General features: G+C 40.8%; 1 protein-coding gene across 5 annotated transcripts in view; it reads left to right on the top strand.

Annotated features, from left to right (window-relative positions):
* Positions 1-5,205: 5,205 nt before the first annotated feature.
* Positions 5,206-13,736, top strand: part of LOC135244640 (receptor-type tyrosine-protein phosphatase epsilon-like) — a 69,360-nt gene continuing 60,829 nt past the window's right edge. Inside the window, exon 1 of one of the 5 annotated variants that reach the window (XM_064317100.1) lies at positions 5,206-5,376. The gene's annotated coding sequence lies outside the window, so the exon portion shown is untranslated. Of the gene's footprint in view, positions 5,377-5,600; positions 5,620-5,973; positions 6,118-13,736 lie in introns of those variants that run through there. The other 4 variants (XM_064317097.1, XM_064317101.1, XM_064317099.1 and 1 more) reach the window with 4 other exon arrangements.

Below are 13,736 nucleotides of genomic sequence, written 5' to 3'. Positions count from 1 at the left end.
TATGGCATGACTCACTAGGTGAAAAAAAGGAACGGCTTTATCGACTGCTTCCGCAGTGTGTGTACAATGTCCTGAGTCCGAAGGTCACAGAGGTCAGGAATACCAACAGACTTATATTTGAGACGCAAATCAGAAATACAAGTTACTAACCTGTTTACATAGTTTGCCCCTGTTTTGGCTGAAAGGTCATTCTCCAAGTTATTCTCTGTTTCCCAAATTGTGCTCACCATGAAGATCATTGCAGAGATCCCTATTCATGTCAATGTAGGTGGCAATTCCACAGATTGTCCACAAGGTGGCAGTAAATACTCTTCAGCTATGATTTCCCTGATTGTTGTCAAATTCAAATCAGGTATGCCTCTGTATTTTCTTAGTTGAACAATTAAGCCATATGCAAGTTTAAGTCTTGCTTCTGTTTGAATAACTGTTTGAATAATTTGATAATATTTCATTGTCAGTCTTGTAGCCAACAGCTTAAATGGGACCCTAATGTGCATATTGAAATTAATTTTAAAAAGGAAATTCACTTAATCTAATTTTGAAAGGCTACATCTTTTTGGATTTTAAGCAGTCTAAATGTTGACAGATGGCTAAAGATAATAAAACGAAAAGGTTTAAAACATGAAGTGTAGTGTAGATGCAATGCTAATGATTTTGTTCAAGTGGTCATAGGTTTTATGCTCAGCTTTGATATAATTAAATTATGATTTGGTGCATAATATTTAAAACATTTTCTCAGTCTTTCCCTTGTATAAGGCACGCTCACACACACACACACACACACACACACACACATACAACACATTCAGATTTGAATTCTAACATTTAATTCTGATAAAAGCTGGACTAATTCAAAACAGGAACAACTAAAACCCTATTGAAATACCTTACACAGACCTATCATTTAAGCATAGGACACTTCCAAGCATAGACCAAAACCATCTTCATCCACGGAGTTTATATTGGCACTGGACCACTTGGCTAGCTTTTGTAGAAGGATTTAGGCTGGTGTATGCTTTGAAACTTATTGTGACAACTGTTTTGTAAAATCCACTTTGCAAATACATTTTGATTTGCCTGAATTGGTCTAGAAAGGCATAAAATGTTCTCTTTCAATTCATCCCCCTTCAATTAAAAATTCAGTTTTCATTACTTTACTTTTCCTGGTTTCTCAGTTCATTTATTTTCTCCCTTTTATTCTTATGCAGTGCTTCAGAAGTTGTAATAGTCTTTTACAGACTCTTGTGCCCAGCTTGTCTCCTTGTGCTACACTTGTGTTGATCTTGTACAAGCAAACACCAATGAGCAGCCATGAAGCAGGCCTTTGATTGTTTTTTTACGCAAATGCTCCAATGAGCCTGCTTTACATCCACTTATCCTTGGACCACCTTTGAAGTGATCTTTGTGCCTGCTCCTCCAGGCTGCAGAGCCTCTAGTTAATTAGCCTCTGCTGGTGGGGAGCGTTTCAAGAGTCTGAGGCTGATAAAAGTGGAAGAGAAGAGAAAAAGTGTTTCTGAAGAGGCTATCAAGCCTTTTAGGCAGTGTGATGGAGGTGTGGAGGCTGCCTCCTTCCCCCCTTTGCTCATTCCATAACTCTCTGACTTGTGAAATCTTGACAAGTACTCACCTTTGTCTCTTCTAACTATATTTCCCACTTTAGAGGAAAGATCACAACTTTATCTGAAAAAATAAGGCTATAATAAAGCAACAGTATCACATATGGCACCACATTTAAAACATCACATTTTCTTCAATAGGTCAATGCATTGGGAGAGGTTCCCACATAACCCCAATACACTCTAATTTAACTAATCCTAAACTATTAATGTATGAATTGGGACTTGTAACTACAGTGCAACTTAAGCATTAACAATTGTACTACTGTAGATGCAATATGCCTGTGTCTCCTTTTGCAGCGATCAGCCAATCACATTCAGGATCCCTCACGTCATGCCACCAATGAGAGAGCAAGTAGTTTTAAAAAAAACAAAAAAACATCAAGAGCAGCAAAAGAACATGGGAGTTTATTTTACACTCATCTGATTGATATGGAATTATGGACTCATTGGAAAGTACACAAGCTCACACATGCACACTTCCATCCAGCGCTTATATTGCTTTTGTATCATTATCCTGATGTTGTAGCTCGTTGTCATGCCTCCTAGTTTGACTTACCATTACTTTCTGACCTAGCCTATGCTTACTGTATGAACTGGTCTTAATGCGTACATGGCTATGGGTAACAGTTACACAATGAGTATTGTACTTTATCGGGCCAGTGTTTTCTAGTTGTTCCAATGACCTTTGGATAAAAGCATCTCCCAAACAAGTGTAATGAAATACACAATTCAGAAAATATTAATATTAAAATATTTGTCAGCAGACTAATTCACTCTGCCTGACAGGAGACTGACTGGCTGTGCTGTATGAATAATGCCTGGGACCGGAGGAGGATCTTAGCTGGGCTGTGCAGGCTGGCAGAGTCTTGCTGTGCCAGGACCGCTAATCTCTCAGCGGGGTACGTTAGCGATCAGAGGCTCAGCAACATCCTGCTCTGGCAGCTCTCCACATCAGAGACCCCGCCCCACTGTGAACACCAAACAAGCCCATTAACACTGCGTTAATGCCCTGTAAACGACAACATTATTCTGCTCCCTGGCTGTTTCTGTGGAAGTACTTATTGAGAAAGGTTTGTCCAGCTTCTGGAAGAGCTGTGCAAGTTTTTTGGAGATACTTGAGCACACATTAAGTTTTGCAAGTTCCCAATTTCAGTAAGCAGGGGGCAGAATATGTGTTGGTACTAATCAAAGTAGCAATGTTATGAATATGAATAGTCATCACCTACAAGTTATTTTTGATATGCATGTGCATATATTCTTTTTCTCATCCATATATTACGATTTAAATGCAATTATATGTTATTTCATTATATTTTCATAGAAAGCCAAGGGGTTTAAAAGGGGAATGGTTTTAATTTATAGAAATGAAAAATGGAAAAGGCAATCAAAGCTACCCTCACGTTACATGACATATTTGGGTGCATAGTCTCAGGAAGCAAGGGTTGGAAAAGGACCAGTGTTTGCATATTTTGTCAGTGTAATGGACTGTAGTTCGGGCAAAGTGGACTAATAATAATATTAATAATAATAATAATAATAATAATAATAAGAAGAAGAAGAATTATTATTATTATTATTATTATACTGATTGACAGCTTAATATGAAATCCAAAATTCAGAAATACCAGGAATATCAATTTTCTTTTGCTGAAAGTCCATGTTAGAAAATTCCTTTTGCTGCTTTTAGCTATGTAATTTATTTTTAATTAGTCCCACAGCTTACTCACAAAATTATAGCCTATATGATTAGATGTGCGTGATTTAAAAAATATATATATTTCATACTTTAAATGTTTGCATATCAGTTTAATTTTTATCTGCGATATACATGGGACATAACTTTTAAAAGAAGGGTCTGTTTCCAGCTACTGTGTAGCATAGTGTTTATGTAACTGGGATTGTGACCAGAATTTTGCAAGTTTAAACTCCTACAGTGTGGAGTCTTCTGAAATGTTTACTCTGCGTGTGTGACATTTCTCATTTGAAAATATAAAAATAAATAAATAGAACAGCTGAGCTAGGCTGGGATAGTGGTGGGGTCTTTACTTGGCTTGGGGCACAGCGCCACTCAGTGGCGGAAAATTATGACAAAGTGACTTTAGATGAGAGTGCAAGACGCCCCGTTTGCTGCGGACGGTGCGCACATGTACGCGCGCGGAAGCCTTTAGACTGCATGCAGCAGTCAAAGAGCTGCTAAAGAAGGAAACTAACCTGAGTTCATCAACGAAACAGATCATTTACAAAAAGCAAGTTTGGGATGCGAGCCTCTACATGGGAAATAAATAATAGAACACAATCTGAGCCGTGAACGAACAGATATACTTGCTTATGCTGAATCGGAACAGTAGCCTACTTTAAACGAGCATGACAACCATAGGAGGCAGAAGGAAACGCAAGGTTTTTTTGAAGATACGGCGGGTGTACTGAACAACCTTTATATACACGGGAAGATTAGTTTGAAACGTTAAACGTGTAGCCTATTCACAATAATAAATTGTGAACTCTCAAGCCGTGCTTCTTAATGTCTGCCTACTTGTTAAATACCTTTAATAGTACATGTCTATGTTTATTAGATTTTTTATCTGTTGAAATTCCGTCTAATTGTTTAAATTCTGAAATAACTGTTTTTACTGCAGTTCCCTATCTTGTACGATGAAACTTGATGTTAAATCGTTTGAATCGCCATCCATTGCAATGTTAATGTGAATCCTGGTCATATAATGTCCACCTGTAACTGTGAGGTAACTGTTAATGTTACGCCTTAACATGTCATGTTGAACTGAAATGTCATGTCTCACGGTATGTTTCTGAATTATAGTTGAATGAACTCATAAAAGAACGTTAAACAGGTGTTCATATTCATTACATGCGCTTCACCCTCATTTTTTCATTAGTTATGAAAAACGTTCAGGTTTTACAGCACAAGAAATGCCACAAGCATAATAGTTCACTCAGCACACATTATGACAGAAACTATTCATATTTTTGATAATTTAACAGCAGATGCTGCGTTCGTTGATCACATAGCATTTAGCCTCAATTCTGTTTAAAACACTGGAGTTGGTGACATTTTGAGTTAAAGGCACAGATAAAATACCTGTGTCAGATAATAACAGCTGTGGGCTACAAGGACTCCAGACTGGTAATCGTTTTATTTCTCCGTCTTGACTGTCAGATTCTGGGAGGATTAGGTGTATTACAAAATCCCCTTCGATGATTCGTTTGTGGATTATGTAAAACGATTTATCACCTTAACGCATTCCTGGTCTGTCATTCCTATTTTTATCAAACAACAACAACAACTATTATTATTATTATTATTATTATTATTATTGTTGTTGTTGTTGTTGTTGTTGTTGTTGTTATCATTATTATTGCACTGCTATACACATATTAGCCTGGTCTTGCACATTAAATATTGAATAATTTAACGTTAATCTTAATGCCCCCCAGCCCGATAATGCATGGTGCCAGGCCAGCCCGATAATGCAGACCCATTTCACGCGCCCTGGGGTGTCCGTTCCACGCCGGTGTAGTTTTTAAAAGCGCCGCCAGGCGGCTCTCTCCTCGCTTGGGAAGAGTAGTAATCAGAGTAAGGTTATTCTTGCGAACAGTGCAGATCAGGGCAGTCCGGCACTATCACACTGATAAAGCCCAAGTCAGAATTACAAAGCACTTTCCTCGCCGAGCGTCGTCTAGGGAATTTCCGGGTGTTTTTGAATGCCAAGCGTGGTGGAATTTGTTCCCAGCAAACACGGTAAGATTCAGACACTTATTTCCGAAGGATTATTAATTTTCAAATACGATACAGTGTGTCATTTCTCAATAGCTCAGTGTGTTGATTTTAATTCCGCGTATTAAATTGTTTTGTTTATATTATGGGCCGGTGTTCGCCTTCAGTCAACATCGCTTTACATCAGTAATAGCCTACCCCGGCCGAGGGTATACAGCACAATGTATGATGATTAGTGTTGATATCGCAACACGAATGCAATAGCAGGTTTGCGTTTTTGGTTTGTTCGCAGAAATAACCTTTGCTTTTTGTGTTCAGTGTAATTCTTATTTCTCATTATTAAAATGTGAACATTACGGTGATGTCAGGCTGTCCGGGATCTGACAGCCGTAGAATAGCCTATCCTACTCAGCACTGCGAATATGGGTTAGTGGAACAGACTCGCTCTTGCTGGCAGTCGAGATATCGCGTTCTCGTATTTCCCATGTTTTGATTTCCTGGTCATCCCGGCAGTTATCTTGAAGCATTTAAACGAGCCAGTATTAAAACGTGTTATTTAATTTCGTTGGAGTCGGGTAATCTGATGGGCACTTTCGACAGGCAAGCTTGTGGTGTTCAGTTTGAGCAAACAGTTTACCGATAAAGGCGGTGCATGAGGCAAATGTTGTTTTACCATAGCAGCTATCGAGTGCTGCCCTATGGAAGTGCTCAGTTAGTGCTGTTGAATATTTTTGAATGCATGAAGGAGCGCTCGTGCATTTATTGGTGTTTTTGCACGTATTTCCATACGTCTGTGGTTCGGTTGGAATAGCCGCGCTTCAAGCAATTTGCTTTTTGAACACATTGTTATTTGTTACCTCGAATTGTGGCTGTTAAAAACAAACAAACAAACAAAAAACACGGATTATATGTTTGATGGAAATTTAGTTCAAATGTGGTTATTGAATACAAAGATAAAATTTATTTCAGTATCAACACGGTTGACTTTTAGATTGTATTATTGGCGGGGAAATTGAATGATCGTCTCTATCGAAATATTTTAGCCTTACAAATCTAATACGAACATGTTGTGTGTGAGTAGCATAATATGTCAACAGACGTAGGGTAGTAGTGTTCCATCGAAGAAGACTACAGATTGAAGGGTTAAGGGTCGCTTTAAACGGGTTAGGGAAGCGTATCCTAAGGCTATACTTTTCAGAACTGGATCAGTGTTTGTGACATATATACAGCAATCATCCGGGACAAACAGATCAGAAGATCATTGGGGGTTTTGTGCACTATTTCGCTTAATAGGTTATTGGGAGGGTGATACCCAAGTTCAATTTTTAGCGGCAACCATAGAGTTAATGAATCAGTACGAACTCATAGTTTTTTTCTCTTGCAATCACCATTAATTGTTGTTAGAAGCAAGATTGAATTTGGTGCTTGCCTGGTCCTATGGTGTACCTCAGAGTGTGAGTGTGTCGAAGAGAAACCAACGTGCAACTCTGCTTGCAGACTCCTTTGGAACAGCCATTTATTTGACATACAGTTAGCCTAGAATGTACCACATAAGCAGACACAAAGTTGTGTTTGAATTCAACATTTGAGCCGTATGCGTTGCAAACAGTGGGGGAAAAAAAGGAATTTGATTCAGCTATTCATTTTGTAGCGACCCATGTGCTTGACTTCTTGCAGGCCGTTGAGGGGGTGGGGGGGGGGGGGGGAATTAATTGCTGAATTAATTGCTCCTCTTAATTACAGACTAGGTGATCCAGCAGTGTATTTGTTGAACTGAAACCTACGTCTATGCAAATGTATAGGATTTATTTCTGTGGGAACCCTGTAGTGTTATAGATGGGAATTAACATAGACTTCTCGCGCTGTCCATGGCCCTAATATCATAATTTGTAAAGGCAGGCAACGGAAAGATAAGGAGGTTGTTGTCCGTTCAGCTGAAGAGTCATTGTTGGTTTTTAGGCCAGGAGAAGGCGGGAGTCAGTCTGTAATGCAGTGAAAAACCAAACAAGGGCACTTGAGGTAATTCCATTCTGCACGGGGTTGGAAATTCCTTCGGGACTCTGGTTGTTTTTGAGGCAGCAACAGAAGGCACTTTGAGCCAGACTCACGGGTTTGAAACGGTCTTGTTACCGAGCAACCAGACACTGCCGCACCTGGTGAGGCAATCCTGCTCTTTTCAGAGCAAGGCACGGGCGGTTCGGTTTACGCGTAAGGTTTTAAATTCAGAGTTGCCACTGCCACCGCATGGGCCTTGCCCTGTCATTGGTCAGCTCTCTGGCATCCCGGGACAACCAAATGTCGATTGGTTGCTCAGGTGGGGTCAGGTGGATGTCCTTTGGTTGATGCCAGTTCGTCCTGGCACATGGGGCATTGCTGGTCATTGGTTTGCTGGATGGACCACATGCCTCGTAAGGCAACTCAATGGATTTCCCTCTTATGAATATTCCCATAGAGGTGTTATTAGACTGTCTAAAGCTCAGACAGCCTAATGGGGGAACAGCTTGTCTACAGACAGTTTGTGACGCACAAGGAATCCCGCTGTGTGTGCATGACTCGTACATTTAGTTGTTTTCCTCTCTTATTTTTTTGGGAGCTTTTCACTAAACCCGTCCCGTGTTTGCTGAAGCTGCTGTTTGGTGGGTGGCAGAAAAAAAAAATGAGTCACGTCCTGCTCAGACAAAAAGGAATCCATCGGAAAGCCAGAGCAAAGCTGGTGTGCACACTGGCTCAGAAATATGCCAAGTGACCTTGTTCACAGCCTAAAACGTGTTTGTGTTCTGCTTGGCGCTCAGCGCCGTGCAAATTCAGTTCGGCAACAGGGACACGGACTAAAAGACCAAAATTGGATTAACTTCAAACCTGTTTCAGCCCATTTCTGTGCGGAAAGGGCTTTATGCCACAAACACACGTGAACTCCATGAGGGTGGATGTAGGAACAGGTCCACTCTCTAACGCCGGATTCGGCACCAGATCTGTCCACGAAAGAGAGCCCTGATTTCACGGACTTTCTAACGTAGACCCACAGCTGTGCTCTCTGAGGTAGAGGGGAACGCGTTGCATTGAGGGAACAGTAGGGAATGGGAACGTCAGCGCCCCCTGCAGCTCGCCGGGGTACCGTTGCTAAGGGAATGCCTGTCCTCTCTGTGCCCTTCACGTTTCATTCGTCTTTCATGCTTCCCTGTATTGCTCTGCTGTATTTGTGTCGGTTGCTTTAATGTGCTTCAGAAAACTATGGAGCACAAAGCACTATCCACTGTCAAATAAAATAAAATAAATGAATAAATAGATACACGAATGCCTTTGAAATATAATATAGCAGCTGCATAGAATGAACGTTTTTAAAAAAAAATTTTTTAAGAAATATGAAGGAAAAAATCTACCCTGGTTTATTTCACCATTAAAAAAAACAAAATAAGCATAATTTCACTTACTATTTTTTTTGTCATACCTTTTATGAATATATTTTTTATTTTGTTTTTATGTAGTTTCCCTGGAAGGCACAGATTTCTCCTTGTTTGATTAAAAACAAGTTGATAACATAAGCCTGTATTAGAGACGCTTTGTGTGGGAGTCCATGAATTGTAAATGACTTAGCGCACATGTGAACATAGACTGTGGGAAGGCATAATGTTTGATTGTGGAGACAAAGAAGAAGGTGCTCACTAAACAAAGCAAGCTTGATTATAAACACATGGCTTATGGATACATATGACAACCTTTTCTGACACTGAAAAGTTAGCGTATCCACAATTGCATAAGCGCTATAGCTGCAATAGGGGAAATTAAATAATTACAGAACACATTATAGGTGCATGTTTGTTGCCACATCATATTGGCCTATCATATAAGCCATAATATTAGCATCGGTGCTGATACATTCGTTTTAAGCCATTTCCGGCCAAGACAATACAATCGCAATCTTATTGTTCATTCCTAAGAAGAATGTTTGTCCTTGAGATTTCTGCAGCGAGAAATGAGAATGAGAACTTGAAGGATGTTATAAAAAGAGGAAGCTGGCATATCTTGTCCGAACGCTGTGTTCCGAAGCAGTCCTCCCCTCCATTAGAGAAGTTCTGTCGCTCTGCGTCTCCCCCCCTGCGACTGACGTGCTATCCGTGCGGCGCGGCGAAGGAGGCCCTGGCGCTAGCCGGCTACGCTGCCGTGATGAATAATCGCTACGCAAACAAGGCCGCGCCGGGCTAGCCCTTCCGGGTCCGGCTTTAAAACTCATTATGTGTGCAAGTTATTGCTTTGACAGCAAGGGGGCGGGGGAGGGGGGGGTCGAGTGGAACTGCAGCTGCTTTTCAAACGACGGTGATTGATGATTGTGGAAAGAGTTTACCCCCCCCCCCACCCCCCCACACCCTCCAAGGTTTTACAGCAGGAGTGCACAACAAGGGCCAATCCACTTCAGGATTTTGTGCCAACATTTCCCAACATTTATTGAATTGGCCCAATCATATCTTGATCTGACGTGTGTACAAGCAACAAATAGAGTCACGGTCTGCAAGTGTATCCTAGAGATTTCACTGTGCTCAAGCACAGGAGTGAAGCAGCATAGTTTATAGAGCTGTAAGAAATGGTAATCGGTTGGAACAAATACCAGCACGCAGATCGGCCCTCCAGGATTGGGGTTGTGCACCCCTGTTTTACAGCATAGCTGCTTCGCTAATGATTACAAACCTCCTTTTTTTCCTCTTGTCCCTGATAGGAGGTTGTTGTGATCTCGTGAGGTCACTCGATCGTCCCACAGTAGGCCTACGCCCGAGGTGGGCAATGAGGGCTCTGTCTGTTTCTGGTTTCCATGCCAACTCCTGGCCTTAATTACTCAATTAGCCCTAACGTTTATGCCATCTGACGTTTAGCTAAATTTCTTGATAACCGCATGAATGACTGCCAAAGGCTGTTCTTCTGTACCTATAAAAAACATTTTACCGGGATCTAATCTGTGAGTGAACCGGTGGTGGTGTACGTAGCTAATTAGCGCATTTATCCAGGGTAATTGGTGGAAATAATAACCTGCTTACACACTGCGCCCCTGGCTAGCGAGATACCATCCGAATTGGTGAAAGAACAATACAGACTACCAGATGTCTCGCATGTGGAAAAGTTTCATTTCTACCCAAGGACATTCTTTTTCCAGTTGTTACAAATGTCAACAACAGAAGCAAATATTATGTTTATTATGTTCACAAGTCTTTGTTTTCTTGAATTTCTTTGTTTTATCAGCTACAAATCTTTACCTTTTTATTATTAATTATTGTTTAAATGGGTTTTTTTTGTAAGTCACCAGGTCATGACCCAGTCATGCAGAAAGAATAGACTGTGCCATATGTTCTGAAGATGAGTTCTGTCTGCTCCTCGTGAATCCGCAGAGGGTGATATTAAATGTATTAGGGCAATGCCACGCATATTTGATGCATTCCCTGTACCCCGCTGCCTGCTAAATTAATGTAGAATGAGACAATGAATAATAATGAATTTTTAAATGACCGAGGCCAAATGTAATGGACAGCCCAGTCTTATCCACCCCAGCCTTCTGAGGTCTTCTACCTAATACAGAATGTCAGTTATTAAAAGACTAGCATGTCATTACCAACACCAAGGACAGGCTGAATAACTCATCCTTTTAGGCTACATGACACAGAGATGTCACTGTCTCTTAATAACATTCAAGCTTTTGGAATAAGAGCTGATATTTATTTGCATGTATTCTAATGACTAGGAAATTTGTATTCCTCTAATATAGCGATGAAGTAAATGTTTTCCATAATGTTATTGAGAGGCCTTTCCTCAGCGACTGTGGATCATGGAGCGTACGCAGGGACTGGAGAGGGTAGGAGGGGCCAGGCGGTGAAGCCTAGGAAGTAACGGGAAACAGCCTCTATTGCGCATGTTGAGGGAAAAAGAGCTTGCTGCCCATTGAATTCAATTTAGAAAACCAAGGTGATTTAACTACCAGAGAAAACCTCATTGGTCGATTTTTTGTGACCATAAATTTCATAATGTCTAGCAGTTTGTGAAACAATAGTTGATTTGGTTCAAAAGTCTTGAGAAAATATTTATTAAAATGTAGCCTACATATTTTATTACATATATGCTTTTCATATGAAATGTGACAATCGTTAATCAAGTTTCAGAATACCATTGGGGGAGATCTCTTTTTCCTTCAAAAGTCTGATATTCCCCATTCATTTTAATGGCAGCTGGTAATGTTTTGCCCTCAATATGCGCAGTACAGGCTTACTTCCAGCACTTCACAAGCTTAGGTTAGCTGAAGGCTGTGCTTGCCTGTCTAGTTAAATATGCATGTCTGCGCTGTGGATGGAGCAGTTCCTCAGAACTGTCACGTCTCAATCATCGGAATGTCTGCGTGCTTTGACCGTATACGCACATTCTCTGAGGAAGCACACGTGCACACGCACAAAATAATGAATCTGCGGAAGAAAAGGCACTCTGAATCCCCTGAAGTCTCTCTTGTGTTTGCCCCTGTCGTTATCTGGTTCCAGTCTTTCAGAGTGACGGTAAATTTACATTTTGATTAAGAAAAAAAATGGCATACTTCATCATCGCGTTCTGGGTGAAGCAGCGTCAAACAAGACCGTAGGCGAGCAAACCAAGATCCGAACGACTTTCAAGATGATTGAGTGTAACGTACACTGCCCGCATCATAACTCATTCAGACAGACTGATTGGGTGCTGACATTTACAAAATGATAAAAAAGTGCCTATGCTTTATTTGTTTTTCTGAAATTCTGTGTCAATGAGCTAACTCCATCTGAGCTACATTTGAGAATCCTTTGTGAGCCCTGACATAAAGACATTTAGGTGTGTTATTTATAGGAAAGACCTGTATGATTGCTCACACATGTGGTTTCCAGGCTTGCCAAAATGGAAGGGTTTTGTATTCTGTGGCCAAGGAATGCAGGTAGAAGGTGAAGTGGAAAAAAAGCAGATGTAGATAATCATGAGCAAATGGGAAGATACCTGGCTAAATGACCTGCCGACTATACAAGGTGGAATTGGTGATATCATCAACCAGGATAAGAACAAAAAAAAGCAGTCCATTTTCCCATATTTCAAAATTGGCTGTGATTAAATTTCTAGGCTACGATACAACAGAAGTAAATTTCATTTAATTTTGGAGAAAAACTTACCAGTAGTCCTTCTTCGTCACATACCACATGGGTGATAGTCACTTTTACAGACCACAAAATATCTTGCCAGTGGACTCATAGACACAGAATTACAGCTATTGGGCATTTACCCAATTGACCAAACTGTCATGAGTCAGTAAACCATTACATTTCAAGCGTGGAACTGACAGTGGCACTAGGAGAACTGTGTAACCTTAATTATGATGATAATGGAGGTGTTTGCAATAAGGGTATTGAAATGACTTTTTTGCATGTTTTTAGTACAATCTCATCCTACTCCAAAATGACTTTGTGCTTAGTCAGGCGCAAGCACCTGAATGGGCTCTGGCTTTTGGATTTAATCAGGCCGGCGTGGGGTGTCGTGGAACGTGGGAGGAGCACAGTCAGGCACGGTTAATGCTGTATCAAACAGACATACAAACAGACTAACATCCTGAATTTCCCTCGAGTGGACAACCTGTGAGCACTTAACGGTGTATAAACCAAACCCCAAGGCTCACATATCTGTTTCTCTAGTGTTTTGTCTGAGCTTTCGTTTTGACTTTGTCTGTTTGGGTAGATGAACATTGTCCGAGTTAATACAGTCTTTCATCAGCACTAAAAAAAAAAGAAAAAAATCTTGGTTGTGGTTATGGTGGTTATAGACTGAAATATGAAAGTAGGAAAATATCGCTGTCAGTTTCACCCTCTTTGAAGCTTAATGGCTCCGTGCTGTTTCGTAGGTATGACCTGGTTCATTTGTGTTCAGAATGTCATTGGAACAGCGAGGAGCGTTTGCGCTCAGTAGAAAAAGAGAAGCGTTCAGGCTATATTTGGTGAAGGCTTGCCGCTTTGTGTGGGTCTGTCTGCAGTTCTGCTTATCGGGGCCATAAATCAGTGTGAGAAGCAGTGGCGTAGAGCTGTAATTAGGTGCGGGGTGATGCTCTCCCAAACCGCCAATTTATGGCTTGTGAGGCCTGTTTCTTTTCCCTGCGCCTGGTGAAAAGAGATGCTGCTCTTACTGCTGCTCAAACGGAGCCAGAAGTCACAGCCCTGTCTTCTGCAAGGCCAGAAAGTCCGTCTGTTTCACGAGCTTCTTCATAGCATTGCAGCATGTTAACATCTGGCATTCTGATAGCATGTTACCTTTTTTACATGTGTCACTAAAGTGTAAAATTAGAAATTAGTAATTAATTTACATTCAGACAGGCATATTTGAAAGCAGCATTATGTTATGTACAATGGCAG

This window comes from Anguilla rostrata, chromosome 18 (genome assembly GCF_018555375.3).
Source record: "Anguilla rostrata isolate EN2019 chromosome 18, ASM1855537v3, whole genome shotgun sequence".
Classification (NCBI taxonomy): Eukaryota; Metazoa; Chordata; class Actinopteri; order Anguilliformes; family Anguillidae; genus Anguilla; species Anguilla rostrata.
This window is presented reverse-complemented; position numbering and strand designations above follow the sequence as displayed.